Genomic DNA, 16,368 nt, shown 5'->3' on the forward strand with positions numbered 1-16,368 from the left:
TTAATATCTTGTTAAGGCAAAAAAAAAATATTTTGTTAAGTCATTCAAGAACCCCTGAACTTTTTGAATGTTTCACAATCATTATCGATATGAACAATAGTTGAAATTTCTGCAAGGATCTAAAAATTATTGTAGTAACATGCCCATTTATGATCTTTTGCTTGATGCTACTTGTTAACCATCAACAATCCTCATTAAATACATTAATAAGATGCTAAACTTCTGCCCTGATTGTTTCTTTGTCATGATTGCAGCTATAGACAAGATGAATTGGGAAACTGGGAGTTGGGGATCGGCCCTGAAAGTCGATCCTGAAAACCTGCTCATTTCAGGTCATTTTTTGAAACAAAGCACATACTCTCGTGATTCAACAGTCTTGCCCTGAGGAATCAGTAATGGAAGGAACATTTTTTCCTTTCTTGTTTGAAAAGATTCTAGCTTCCTTTTTCCAAAATGCTCTTAATTTGCTTACCCAACGGAATCACTTTGCAATAGTAGAAGAGAAGAATTAACAGTGGCTTTGTCAGTTTTCCTCTAGCCTTTCCTTTCTTCTAGCCTCTAGATTTTGACTCTTGGTAACGCAAATAATTGTTAGTAGCTTATGTACACTAAAAACAAGATGAGGACTATGTATCAGAGCATTCATCTATTATCAAGTATCAGCAACTCAAGTTAATAAGGGCTAGTCACACCAGTCATAGGTACATGAGTGGGGGGTTTGTGACCAGCTGCATAAGTTACGGCATTCCAGGGAGGATGGTTTTCTTCAAGTAAAGTAGTTTATACACTCTGAGCGAAGCCTATTGTGAATCATGCATTTGATTGTCAGCTCATATTCCAAACCACTGCTGCTAGGGGATGCTGCTGGTGGCAAACAATACTTTAAGATATGGCTTTTTATTTTAAAAAGAATTCATCCACTTTACAAAAACTGCTCACTGTTATATACGTGTTAGTAATTAAAGATACAAAGATGAAGAACATAATCCTTGCCCTCAAAATTATTTCTAGTGAACAGATAAGGAAATTCGGTGCAGCGTAATAAATGTTAATAATAGAAACAGGCACAGGATATTTGGTGGTTATGTGTTCAGGAGTTTACATATATCAGAGTAGGGAAGAGAGATGTGGTCAAACATTGCTCCCCCAAAGAAATACACTAGTTCACAGTGTTCAAGAAACAGGATCCATCTAAGAGTAGCATGAAAGTAGCTCTACTTGTGTGAGGATTAGATTGTTCAAAACACACAGACACACATGCTTTGTTCAAAGAACTGCAATTTAGGATTGAGGAATTTTTAAAAAGAAGAATTAGGGGCTGCAGGCAGCAACTATATTTTTCGCATGTTAAAAAAATTGGGCATTACCATGTAACCAACTGACAGATATTAAATCATTTTAATTAGGTAATAACAATACCATATTTGGAGAAGCGAGGGAAAGAGAAAGTCACCTTCCTTATGAGAAAAGCATAATCAGGAACTCCACTGCAAAACTGCATAAAATAATTATTTAAAAATAAATAGCTTTTTATTAGATTTAAACTAAGCTATTTTACTAGTTTAATGTTTAATCCTATATGTTTGTGCAAGAAAATAATTATGGAATTTTTAGAGTATATAAGGATAAAATGCATATTTTTATTTCTCAGAAATAATACTTTACAACTTCTGTCTATAAATATACAGCTTCTACTTTTTTTTTGTACTCATACTTTGCAGGATATTCATAACTTGAGAGGCACAGAAACAAAAAAGGTTGGTGATGCTCTGTTGTTTTGGAGACTTTATTTTCACTCCTTTTACAAGAGATACACCTCAGGTGTAAACACAAAGTTGAGAATTAAAAGTTGAAAAAATATATAACATGTGGACAATAATCAAAGTTTGCTTGGCTCTGCTAGTATCAGACACAATTGACTTTAATAATAAGCATTGTTAGAGATAAAATGAGGCATTTAAAAATAATGAAAGTATTCACTCACCAGGAATATATAACAATTCTAAATTTGTAGGCATAATGTTAATTACCAGAACTAAAAAGAGAGGTGCAGCTCTCAATGTGTCAATGTGTTTATTTTTTATAAAATGAAAAGATGAAATACCTGCAACCTATAGAAAAATTGGAAAAAATGATTATGAAACATGATCTACATAGCTAATACAGAACAACTCAATAACTTAAGAATATATACTATTTTCAGGTCACCTGGGTGGCTCAGTTGGTTAAGCCTCCGACCTTGGCTCAGGTCATGATTTCACGGCTCATGAGTTCGAGTTCCACGTTGGGCTCTGTGCTGACAGCTAGGAGTCTGAAGCCTGCTTCTAATTCTGTGTGTGTGTCTCTCTCTCTGCCCCTCCCCTGCTCATATTCTGTCTCTCTCTCTTAAAATAAATAAACATTAAAAAATTAAAAAAAAAGAATACATGCTATTTTCAAATCCATGTGGGATATTGCCAAAGGTAACCATATACCATGTCATAATTCTGATATCAACAAATTTCAAAGGATTGAAATTAAGCCAAGTCAATAATAAAAATGTATCTAAACAACTCATCAAATATTTAGGAATTAATCAATGCACTTCTAAATAACTCATGGGTCAAAAAAGAAACCACAAATAAAATTAGAAAACATTTTAACTGAATGATAACTAGAAGTATGAGGGGAACCTGGGTGGCTCAGTCGGTTAAGCATCCAACTTTGGCTCCAGGTCATGATCTTGCCATTCGTTGAGTTCAAGTCCCACATCGGGCTCTCTGCTGACAGCCTTGAGCCTGGATGGAGCCTGTTTCAGATTCTGTGTCTCCCTCTCTCTCTACCCCTCACTTGCTCACACTCTCTCTCTCTCTCAAAAATAAACATTTAAAAATTTTTCAAAAATAATAATTAGAAGTATGATAGAAATGTAAGTATCACAAATTATTGATAATTTAAATCCAAGATTTTTGGGACACATGGGTGTCTCAGTTGGTTAAGCATCTGACTTTGGCTCAGGTCATGATATCATGGTTTGTGAGTTTGAGCCCTGCATTGAGCCCTGCATCAGCCCAGAGTCTGCTTCAGATCCTCTGTCCTCCTCTTTCTCTGCTGTGCTCTCTTTCCCTCTCTCTTTCAAAAATAAATAAACTTAAAAAAAAAAAAAGAATTGTGGAGGGGAAATTTACTCTTTAACAATAATCCAAGATTGTATAATAGGAGAATATATCATGATTAAGTTGTGTTTATTTCAGGTATGTATTGGTTTTAACAATTCAAAATTAATGCACAAGTTCACATCAATGAAAAAATAAAGGAGAAAAATCATGTAATCTTATTAGCATTCCGTAAAATTCAACATCTTTTCTTCATAAATGTATGTAAAAAACTAATGATTGAGAAAAACTTCCTTAACTTATAAAAGCTTATCTTAATCTTGTAAAGACTATCTATAAAAACATGTACTGCATATATCACATTTCATCTAACTTTGAACGCCTTTTCCTGAAAGAATAAAAAGGGTATCTTCTATGACCACTTCTACTGAATAGTGAATTTATAATCATAGCTTAAGCAGTAAGAAAAGAGAAATAAATGTATAATGATTGCAAAGTAAGAAATAAAACCTTCCTTTTTTGCAGACAACATGGAAAGTATGAGAGCACCTAGAGATAAGTATGGAAATTGGTGAGTTCAGCAAAATTACAAGATACAGGTTGATATATGAAAATTAATTATTTTCTACTACTGGCATTAAAAAATGAAAAATTTAAAATATCAACTATAATGACAATCAAAAGAATCAAAGAAAGACCATCACACAGAAAGCTATACAGCTTCTCTTCTTTTTCAGAATTTTATCTTGGCTTCTCTCATTCTTCAACTGCATGCTTAGAAATCAGAAGATACCTAATTCACCTGACTCATTGTTTCTCCTATGCTTTAAAATAGATGTTTGTTTGCTTTGTGTTGAGAGTATTACCCTGTTTTTCTAACTATAATCTAAAAAAGAAATGGTCTACTGAAAGCTAGATTATTACAGTAAGAAACAGAAGTCAAAGTTTATCAAAAACCTTTCATATCAACAGAGTTGGTTCTTTTCTTTATATTCATTATAAAAAGTTATTTAATGCTTGATGTGAGAACATTCAGTAAAGTACTTTGTATTTGTCTTTTAAATAAAGACAGTTAATTGTGGAGTTGATGGATTTTTACTTGATTAAAGGTTACTAAATCATCAATTAAGTGTTTTCATATTCATGCAAATATTTGAATAATACAAACAGTAAGTTTTTATGCAAACCCTTTTTTCACCATGGTATTTCACATGATAACACCTGAAAATACAGAAAATAATAAATTTAAAACCCAATGCTTAGATTTTGAACTAAAATATAATTTGCTATTTTTCCATTATTTTTCACTGTTCTAAACATAAGACCTAGCTTTTATTGATATAACATAACAATCTATTCTAAATGTGTAGATTCTAGATTCTGACTGCTCAAATTCAAACCCTGGCTCTATCACTTACTTAAATTATTTAAAATCCTTATATCTTAATGGTAAAAAGGTCATTAAGACTAACATCTACATCACAGGTTTGTTATGGGGGTTATTTGGGTTGGGGGTTAACTGAAGTAGCACATATAATGATGTACTGACATTATTGCCGGATCACCAGTAAAACGTTGGTGAGCCAATATAAACTGATATTTTCTTTATAATTTAGAGCATCAAATATTTTTATTCTCATTACCAATATATTAAATTATACAGTAGTATTGTTTTTGAAACTGGAAATGTATTCAGAGATTTGAATGGCACCCCAAAGCAGTCTCCCAACTCAGATAATGCCCTGTCAACCACACATGTCTACTTCCTAAATTTAATGAACAAATTAAAAATTTTATGACATAAAGCCTAAGTCCCATACAAGGAGAGGCTTCTCTTGGAATGCTAACATAACGAATTGTCTTTCAATCATAAAAGTTTCCTTTCTTTTACTGTCCTTTCCTTTTGTTCCAATCATATATACTGGATATTGTTTCAGGCAATTGGCATAGAGATATAGAGTCTAATTCCTATTGTCAAGGAAGCCACAAATTAAAGGGAGGCAAGAGTTAAAACAATTTACAGTGAAGTGTTGACTATGTAATGATAAGGAGATGTAGAGAAAAATACGAAGTGATAGTCGTGATGTTTTCTGCAATGATCACTCTATGTTCACAGGTTTTTTTTTATTCCAGTTTGACCTTATTAATAAAAAAAATTTTTTTTAACTAGACAGGAGGAGAAACAAGCTACACTTGAGTAGAACAACAATGAAATGCCTATTGCTTGTCCGGAAAAGGAAATGATTAAAACATAGCATCTTTTTTAAGTAGGGAGAATGAGGCTCCCTGCCAGAGACAATCTGCATTCTAAAATAACTGAAAATAATGAACCTTTTAAATTTATGTTTAATAAAGCAGTTTTTAGGACCTCCTTCCAAAATACTATGAGTGATTTAAAAAGAGTAAAAGTACTTGCCAGTAACCATTATTTGAAACAACATTAAAGTCTGACTAGTAACTAACGTGATTTAATGGATATGCTTAGAATTCATCTTGCTCACTTGGAATAAATTTGTGTGAATACTTCCATGGTATAATTTGCAATAATCTTGCCCTGAACAATGAACATGTGAAAAAAAAAAAGCAACTGAAAATGTGTGGCCTGAGGAGCTCTATCACCCACTCCTTGACTTTTCCACAAGGCCTCAGCTCCTAGGTTCCCAGGAGTCCTGAACATGTCTAATATTTAGTTTTAGAGGACAAAGGAGAATTGGAAGTAAGAATAATATAAGTAAAACATACTCCGAATGAATCAATCTTGAGTAAATCAGAAAGAATAGTTGGAAACTTAAAATACTCCATTGGATAGGCTTTAACATCCCTCTTTCGTTCTATTTCCAGTCTGTCCTTCACTTTACTGATGGTGACAACCTTGCACAAGTCATAGCACCTCCAAATGGGATAAAGATCCAAAAGACTGCCCGGTGGGCCTGTTCTAGCCTGAGGCTAGTCTGGTTATCTGTACACTATGATGTGGGGAAAGCTCTGTATCTCCAAGGCACCCCACAAAAAGGGTACTACCCATTTAGAGTAGTCCCAGGAAGGCCACTGTGAATCACTAAATGACATCAAGACCTTTGTCATGCCTAGGGGAGACAATACCCTACTAGGTATTGAAAAAAGAAAGTCCATTCTGTTCTGAAGTTTGGAGCATCCTCCATCTTCTGCAGAGGCACCAGGTGTCCCCACAGCCCAAAGCCTTATCTATCTATTACCGAGGACAAGATAACTTAACAGCATGCAATTTTGCACACATCCCTCCTTCTGTGCAGTTAATAAAAGGTGTCTCTTCTAAATGAGGTGGAAATATGCCACATAAGAATTCCTCTACTGGCTGGGGCACCTGGATGGCTCAGTTGGTTAAGCGTCTGACTTCAGCTCAGGTCGAGATCTCACAGTTTGTGGGTTCAAGCCCCGCATTGGGCTCTGTGTGGCATCGGGCTCTGTGTTGACAGAGCCTGGAGCTTGCTTTGGATTCTGTGTATCCCCCTCTCTCTGCCCCTCCCCGGCTCATGTTCTGTCTCTCTCAAAAAAGAAAATAAATATTAAACATTTATTTTTTATTTAAAAGAAATTTTTAATCTTTATTTTATTTTTGAGACAGATAGAGACAGAGTGCAAGTTGGGGAGGAACACAGAGAGAGGGAAACATAGTATCTGAAGCAGACTCCAGGTTCTGAGCTGTCAGCACAGAGCTGGACATGGGGTTTGAACTCACAAACTGCGAGTTCATGACCTGAGTCAAAGTCCAATGCTTAACTGGCTGAGACACCTAGGCGACCCAAAAAAGTTAAAGAAAAATTCCTGTATTGGCCAACAGACACATGAAAAGATGTTCAACATCACTTATCATCCAGGAAATACAAATCAAAATTACAATAAGATATCACCTCACACCTGTCAGAATGGCTAAAATCAACAACACAAGAAACAGCAGGTGTTGGCAAAGATGTGGAAAAAGGGGAATCCTCTTGCACTGTTGGTGGGAATGAAAACCGGTGCAGCCACTATGGAAAACAGTATGGAAAAAAAAACAAATAGAATTACCATATGACCCAGTCATTGCACTGCTGGGTATTTACCCAAGGAATACAAAAACACTAATTCAAAAAGATATATGCACCTGTATGTTTATTTCAGTATTATTTACAATAGCCAAATTATGGAAGCAATCCAAATGTCCATTGGCAGATGGATGGATAAAGAAGGCGAGCCATATACATATTATTCTGCTGTTAAAAAAAGAATGAAATCTTGCCATTTGCAACAACATTTATGAATCTAGAGGCTATACCTCTAGTGAAATAAGTCAGAGAAAGACAAATATCATATGATTTCACTCATGTGTGAAATTTAAGGAACAAAACAAATAAAGAAAAAAGAGACAAACAAAAACCCCAGATTATTAACTATAGAAAACAAACTGGTGGTTACCAGAAGGGAGATGGATAGGGGATGGGTGAAATAGGTGAGGGAGAGTAAGAATGCACTTGTCGTGATGAGCACTGAGTAGTATATAGAACTGTTGAATCACTATATTGTGCATCTGAAACTAATATAACACTGCATGTTAATTATACTGGAATTTAAAAATTTAAAAATAAAAAAAGAATTCCTGTATTTACTGTTTCTGTCTGAATGATACAGTTGAAAACTGCTGAACATGGTTTAATATGGTACTTATTATTCAGAATTATCCATTTGTTTACATAGGCCATGTAACATGAGAAAGAATCTCCATGATACCAAGTGTAGTTATATACTTAATAGATCATAGGACACTCAGCACCTTGTTAATGCTGCCATCATGCATTTTTAAAAGTATAATTCTAGACAAATATCTTATTAAAAACAACAAATGCCTGATATTATGCAACTTATTTCTCTTATACTGAAGAGAAATATCGATAGAGACCATTTTCACACAATACAATGCAAAATCTGGGCAACTTATGCTTTGTTCTCTAACACCTGCTGTTTTGTATCCTATAGGGAAGCATCTTGCAGCATATAATCTTATAGCTCTTTTATCTACTGTAGATGAGATCCCAGCACAAAACTTAACATTGAGAACATGATTTGGATTTGTGATAGTTTCTGAAGGATTAAGGGAACTAGAAACCAAAAGAAATTTTACTTCTTGATTACTCATTTTGTGAATGCCAGACATTGTTGACATGGTTTATATATTATTGTTTAACTGTAAGCCAGTATTAACAAGTTTAGAAAGCTACAATATGGACCAGATAAAAGTTTACTACTAAGAAAAGTGAAAAGACTATTCCTGCCAAGGAAACCACATTTGGTTTTTTTACAGCAAATTTGAAGCAAAAGCAGATAAAGTTTCTGTTTCTAGGATAATATTATTTAATAGGAAGACCACACACCTATCACCTTATATGCCTTATATGCATATATATAATGCCAATTTATACTTTAATAGTCTACTGTCAGAAAATTTTCAGGGTGAATTGAACAGTAGAGCATAAAATATGATTAAATATTTGAAATGTAATACCTGTGGCTAAAATGCATTTGGAAAAAATCATAAACTAGTTTTTTTTAAAGCTATTTTCTTTTTCTTTTTTTATTTCTTGATTTCTTTGCTCTAATTCAAAACTCTTCACTCAGATATATGAAGCACAGAGCTGGAAGAGTAACTCAGAGACTAAAAAAAAAAAAAGTGCACAGTATTATAGACTCAATATGGGAACAGACACCCAGATGCTAAGTTGTTAACATTTCTATACAGTTGACTGGAAAAGGCTAAGGGAAGAATGTTAGAACTTTAAAATGACATAAAATTCTTTACATATTCTGCCTCCCCTCTCTTTAGTTGTATATAACACCAACTCATTATCATATTATGCGCTAGTCAAAGCAAAATAGTCCTTTTCCTCCCGACATGCTACACATATTTTACCTTTATATTTGTTTTGACTCTGCACAGAATGTTGCTCTGCTTGTGTTGTTTTTTCCTTTGTTCATGGTTCAGTGTTGCATACTCATTTAAATTACCCCAGACTTTGTTTGGAGGCATTGGGTATTAACTAATGTAGCCAGTAACTGACAGGTCAGATCTTAGAAATTAGGGAAGCATATGGAGGTAACTCCAACTTTCAGCTTGCCACTTGCCCTTGGGTTACTTACCAAGTTTTTAGATGAGGAGGCAAAACACTGAGACGTACTTCAAAGAACCTCTGCTAACAAATGAAAAATCCAGTGTACTTGATATCTCCGAGAAACTCAGAAATACTGAGTTTGGGATGGCCAAGGTATCCAAAAGTTGATGAATTAGTTCCCTAAGAAAGGGTAACACAGAGAAATAAAACAAATACTCTACGGGGGATTTTCCCTTAAGACATTTGCCAAGGGTAAGGGACTAAGGAGCCAAGTAGAAATATCTGAAATGCAGAAGAGAGATTTGGGATAATAGTTCATTGTATTGGGAACAAAAAACTTAAGATCCAGAAATCACTAAACAGGAAAGATTTTATACAAATTCCAGAATGCACGTTTGCAACTAATGGAGAGCTACAAGGCAGGAGTGAAGGTATGGGGAGGGAGAGAGAAAGAGAGACAGAGAGAGACAGAGAGAAGGGAAGGAGGGAAGACAGATAAGGAGACGGAGGGAAGAGAGGGAGTAAGGAAGAAAAGAAAAAAGGGACTCTGAAACCTGAAATCAGTAGCTCTGTCTTAAACTGGATTTGGGTGACCTGCTCCTCTGAGCCTGGCAAATGATGGTGTAAACTGTCTTTGGAGAGAAACATAAGAGACATATTGAAGTGTCTAACGTAATGTAACTAGCATCGCAGACTGGAGAAGAGAAAGGGAAAGTAGAAACATTTAAAAAATTAATGGTCAAGAACTTTCCAAAACTGACAAAAGGCATCAAGCTAGAGAATAAAGACATTCTACGAAACCCAAGTAAATAAATAAGAAGACCATACCTAAACACATCATAGTGAAATTGCTGAAAACCAAAGACAGAGAAAAATGTCTTAAAAACAGTCAAGGGCATGAAAATAAAGTGTTCTCCAAAGGTATGCAATTAAACTAGCAGCTGATAAAATAACATCTTTAAAATGCTAAAAGTCAACTATTGCCAACCTAGAGTTCTAGACCTAATATAAACTTCCGTCAATGTGAAGAAAAAACTCCTTTTTCCAAATACAAAAGTTAATAAAATGATTTATTGCCAATAGATCAATATTAACAAAACTTCCAGTGTAAAATCCATTATCATTACCTATGTAACACACAATATTGTACAGCATATCTTTAGAAATTACTCATCTTGCTTAACTGAAACTTTATGCTCATTTATTATCAATTCCCCATTTTCCTTACCGTCCCCCCCCCAGCTCCCACCAACCACCCACTATTACAAGAAATACTAAAATGAGTTCTTCAGGCAAAAGGATAATGAGTCTAGGGAAAAAAACATGTAAATTCAGAAAATAATAAAAACTATCACAAAAGGTAAATATTAGGGTAAATATATATATATGAACACTTACCATACAGAATAATTTATCAAAGTGTTACATATATCCACATTTTTCACACTGTGATTTTATACAAAACAAAGCTGAAAAGAGCCTACATGATTAAAAAGAGGAGCAATTACTTTTATTTTTTTTGTAGAATCACTGGCTCTAAAAGCAATGGGTTATGTTCCTCTCTTAGAGCTATGCTGATGAACACTTGTATGGATTACAAAATGGAGCATATGGATCTATGTATGAAGATATAATGATATTTGAAAATAATGAGGCTACACAGATTTTGGAGCCACATTATACTCTAATCCAAAAGAAAATATCTTCAAGGTTACTAATAGTAACTGTAACTGATAGTTATGGAAAACCCTTCATCCAAGGAGCAGGATATACTGAAGGGTTTACAAATTCTGACAGAGATCACAATACCCATCACTATAATATATACATTATTTCAGATGATATCTCTGCAACAATCTCCCCATTAAAATGTCAAAAAATAAAATATACCTTTATTTCCAAAGGCAATAATAGAGTAATTAAATAAATATACTTTCTTTTTTTATATAATTTTTTTTTACATTTATTTATTTTTGAGAGACAGAGCACAAGTCAGGGAGGGGGAGAGAGAGAGGGAGGCACAGAATCCAAAGCAGGGTCCAGGCTCTGAGCTGTCAGCACAGAGCCCGACGCAGGGCTCCAACTCATGAACGGTGAGATTGTGACCTGAGCAGAAGTCAGGTGCCCCAAATACATATACTTTCTCAAGGTCATAATCAGTTGGTGGCAGAACTGGGATTATGGCCAGATCTCCAGGTATTTTACATATAACACATACTGCATCACTGAAAATTGTTGGTTGCTCTGAATATTTATTTAATATGTTAGAAGACAATAAATACATTTAAATACAGGTAGAGTGTTTCCTACTTGAATATCATTATTGAAACTTACATACAGACCCCTCCTTTAACAGGGCCTTATTGATCATGAAAGAAGGAAACCCACTAAAAGTAAAATCTTTTACAACACAAGACTTATCTGTCAATCTCAGAGTTGCAGTTTTCTCTATAAACAGTGCTTTGTTGGCTTATGATCATACGATACGACATTTTTGGATTTTTGGTAAATAAAAGGGCAAATATAAACTGAACTCTAGATTTGACTTCTTTGACTTCCTATAAAAATACCATTACCTTTCAATCTTACTCCTCACTTCAAAATTCTAAAATCTGTCAATTCATTTAAAAAAATAAATAAATTCACAAATAGCCCAGCAAAATAAAATGACCCCTCTAATAGTTCTGGAGCTTAGAAGATGAAGGTTATGTCTGGGCACTGCTTTTCTTCTTGAGATCAAAGCAATTTTCACTTTAATTCATTACAAAGAAGTTAGTCTGAGCCACATTTCATCATCAGGTGCTATAGCTATGAATGTGATTTCTGACAATGTGTTCATTATAGGTATAATGGAATTTGACTATAATTAAATAGTGCAGTGTTGTTAAAATTGGATTTTACTTTTCTTATTTCACAAAAATATCCTATCAATGCCTTTTTAAAAGATATATAGCAATTATTTTAAAGTTCAAAAATGGTTTCTTTATTCTATATTTCATAACATCTTGCTCTTATATCATGGATACACTATCTTTTGAAAATTCTCTGAGAAGCTAATTTTGTTTTTCTTTTTGTTTTCTGTCCCTCCTCCTTCTACTACTCCTCCTCTTTTAGATTTCTTCTTTTCTATTTTCTCTGTGTCTTCATGGTCAATTTCATTTTATTTACTTATTTTTCTAACTTTCACCATTATTATCACCATATTTCATATAGCAGGTAAACCTCAGTTTTCTTTTCACACCAAATAAATAAATAATTTCTTAAAAATATCTTTACAACATCTTTGAACATCTTTGAACATCATTCTAACTTTCCATTCAATGACAAAAGCAATTCAGTGGAGGAAAGATGGTGCTGGGAATCTGGAAATGTATAGGCAAAAAATGAATCTTGGCCTAAGTCTCACACCATATGCAAAAGTTAACTCAAAATGGATCATGGTTATAAAAATAAAATGCAAAACGATAAAATTTATAGAAAAAGAAAAACAGGAAAAAATGTTCAGTGTGTAGATCCAGGCAAACAGTTCTCAAACTTAACACCAAAAGTTTGATCCATAAAGGGAAAATCTGATAAATTAGATGTCAAAAATTAAAAATATTTATTCTACTAAAAAAATCTGTAAAGGGAATTAATAGATAAGTTACAGAGTGGGAGAAGATATTGGCAAACTACATATTCAACAAAGGATTAGTACCTAGAACAAAGAAAGAACTCTCAAAACCCAAAAGTAAAAATACAAGCATGTGCAAAAGACTTAGAGACATTTCATCAAAAAAGATACACAGATGACAAGTTAGCACATGAAAATATATTCAACATGGGGCATCTGGGTGGCTCAGTTGGTTGAGCATCCAGCTTTGGCTCAGGTCATGATCTCACGGTTTGGGATTTCCAGCCCCACGTGGGCTCTGTGCTGACAGCTCAGAGCCTGGAGCCTGTTTCGATTCTGTGTCTCCCTCTCTCTTTGCTCCTCCCCCACTCATGCTCTGTCTCTCTCTCTTTCTCTCAAAAATAAATAAAAATTTAAAAAAATTTTTAAAGTTTTTTTAAAAAAGAAAATATATTCAACATTATCAGCCATTAGGGAAGTTTAAATTAAAACCACAATGAACTGTCATTACATACCTAACAGAATGGTTAAAATGTAAAAATATCTGTCAATACCAAATGCTGGTGAGGGTATGATTTCTACTGATCCAGTTTTTACTGAATCACTCAAACACTGCTGGTGGGAATATAAAATAGCACAGCAATTCTTAAAAACAATCCATCAGTTTCTTAAAATAACTAAACTTGACTAACATGACCTAGCAATTACATTCCTAGGCACATATCCCAGAGAAATGAACATTTACATCTACACAAAAGCCTATATATAATATGTACCTGGCTACTTTATTTGTAATAGTCAAAAAGAGGAATAATCAAGAGTCCTTTAGCAGGTGAATTGTTTAAGAAACTTGTCGAGGAATGGGGCCAACATGGCAGAGAAGCAGGGGGAATCCATACTTGTAGCATCTCTCAAACAAAGAAGTGTAGAAGCCAAAGGACTTTGAACACCAGAGCCGGGGAGGAAAAGAGACTGAATCTACTAGGAAGAAAATGGGAAAGCTGGAAAAAAGATAGGTGGGTAACTGTAAACTGGGGGAGATAAAAAAGGCCGCGTGGGCACGAGGGGAGGGACCCCCTTCTGCAGAGAGACAAAGGGAAGAGAAAGATCAGCTAGGGAAGGGCAGGACCATATCTGGACAGGAGAAAGTCCATGGACTGAGACTTGGAGGGATCGAATTTTTAACTGGGGGGGGGCTTTCTTCGGACTGGAGCTGGCTCCCTGTTCGTGTACCAGGGGAAGAGAGGAGCCAGGCCTGGGTGTAGTTTTAGGTCAGGGGCTCAGTCTGCTGCTAGAGGAAGTGGTTCCCTCCCTGGAGGGCTTCGCAATAGTACAGAACTGGCTTGAGCCCGCCCCTCTCCCTCCCCACCCCCGGGGCACAGTGGCTGGGCTGAGGGCACAGTCTGCAGGAGGAAAAGGCCGCTGTTTCCCTGGAGTGCTGTGGGAAAAGACAAAGGCTGCCTGCATATGCCACCCCCGGAGCTTGCGGCAAGGGCGGGGGCTCAGGCCACAGCAGGAGAAGGCAGTCCTCCGCGAAGTGATGTGGCACAGAGCGAGCCAGCTGGGACCACATATCAGTGCACTGAGAGGCGCTTCCCCCCGTGCCAGAGCGCACAGAGCAGGACTTTGAATCCTAGTCAAGCGCAGGGTCAGGGGAGTTGGCAGAGCGAGAAGGACCACCCCCTCTGCACCCGTGGCACAGTGAGGACAACTCAAACTGAGCCCACCAGGTCTGGATCCATGGAGAAGAGACTGGGGTATCACCACTCCCCTCCGCCACCAAGGCAGGGCCTCAGGGATCATTCCTGGGCCCATAGTGGAGGTGGGTTTAGATTACACCAAATCATGCCCCCTTGCACTGCGTAATTGCGTATCCACCAGATCGGGACAGACCCTGCAGACAGCTCCTCCTGACAAGCAATGCAGCATTGCCTGGATTAACTCTAGGTCGATTCTGGATATATAGATATATTCTCTCCTCCTGCCCCCCCCCCCCTTTTCTCCTCCTTATCTCTTCCCTCCCCTAGGCTGGTTACTCTGGTTATTAGTCTGTCTAAACAGACATATTTAATCCATTGTCTTGATACATGTTCTACACCTCCTTCTTTACACTCCTTTCTCTCTCTCTGGAATAATCAAGCCATACAGTTTCTCTGTCTGGGTAACTTTATCTTTGTTTCATTTTCCCCGCCTCCTTTTTATTTTCCTTTCTCTCTCTCTGGATTAAGCCTTTTAATCTGTCTAATCAATGTTTATTTTTTCTTCCCCCCCACCACCCCTGCCTCTGCTCCTGTCATTTCTCTCTTTGTATATGCTCTTCCATCAGCACCGTCTCCACCCTCTTCTTTACTTGTAGTCAGTGTTTTGGGGTTTTTTGTTTTTAGTCTTTAGGGTTTTGTTTTTGTTTGTTTGTGTTATTTGTGTGTTTGCGTGTTTTTGTCTCCTGTTTGTCTCTGTTTTCCTTTAGAGGGCTACTCTAAGGAAAAAATCAAAGCACACTTGGTGGAGGGTCCAAAATATTACTACGAGTAGGGTAATAAAATAACCAAAGTCACAACAACAGAGAGCAAGTAACAATCCCTGAAAAACACCTCCTGAAGGAACAGGCCCTGGACAGTGTATGACCCTCCTTTAATACAGCAGTGCTCACAGATGCAGAGCACACAAGCTTTTAAAAATCATAAGGGACAGAAAACTAGCTAAAATGATGAAATGGAAGAATTCTCAAAAGAAATTTCAGGAAGTAGCAACAGCTAATGAATTGATCAAAACCGATTTGAGCAATATAATGGAAAAAGAATTTAGAATAATAGTCATAAGATTATGCTGGGCTTGAAAAAAGCATAGAGGACAGCAGAGAATCTATTGCTCCAGAGATCAAGGGACTAAAAAATAGTCATGATGAATTAAAAAATGCTATAAATGAGGTGCAAAATAAAATGGCAGTGGCCACAGTGCAGATTGAGAGGGAGAGGAGAGAATAGGTGAATAAGGAGATAGAATTATGGAAAAAGAGGACGCTGAGAAAAAGAGAGATAAAAAAGTCCAGGAGTATGAGGGGAGAATCAGAGAACTAAGTGATGCAGTCAAACGGAACAATATCCGTATCATAGGAATTCCAGAAGAAGAAGAGAGAGAGAAACGGGCTAAAGATGTACTTGAACAAATGATAGCTGAGAACTTCCCTGATCTGGGGAAGGAAACAGGCATTGAAACCCAACAGGCACAGAGAACTCCCTTCAGACGTAACTTGAATCAATTTTCTGCACAACATATCATAGTGAAACTGGAAAAATATAAGGTTAAAGAGAGAATTCTGAAAGCAGTTAGGGATAAATGGGCCTTAACATACATAGGTAGACACATAAGAGGACTAGCTGACCTGTCTACTGAAACTTGGCAGGCCAGAAAGGAATGCCAGGAAATCTTCAATGAGATGAACAGAAAAAATATGCAGCCAAGAATCCTTTACCCAGCAAGTCTGTCATTCAGAATAGAAGAAAAGATAAACGTTTTCCCAAACAAAAACTGAAGGAAT

The 16,368-nt window shown here is 36.1% G+C and overlaps 1 long non-coding RNA gene across 1 annotated transcript in view; it reads right to left on the reverse strand.

The window, feature by feature from the left end:
- The window catches only part of LOC122488179, a 114,675-nt gene that overhangs the window by 25,814 nt on the left and 72,493 nt on the right, over positions 1-16,368 (reverse strand). The gene's annotated exons all lie outside the window — the stretch shown is intronic.

The sequence above is a fragment of the Prionailurus bengalensis genome, chromosome A2, assembly GCF_016509475.1.
Source record: "Prionailurus bengalensis isolate Pbe53 chromosome A2, Fcat_Pben_1.1_paternal_pri, whole genome shotgun sequence".
In the NCBI taxonomy this organism is placed as follows: Eukaryota; Metazoa; Chordata; class Mammalia; order Carnivora; family Felidae; genus Prionailurus; species Prionailurus bengalensis.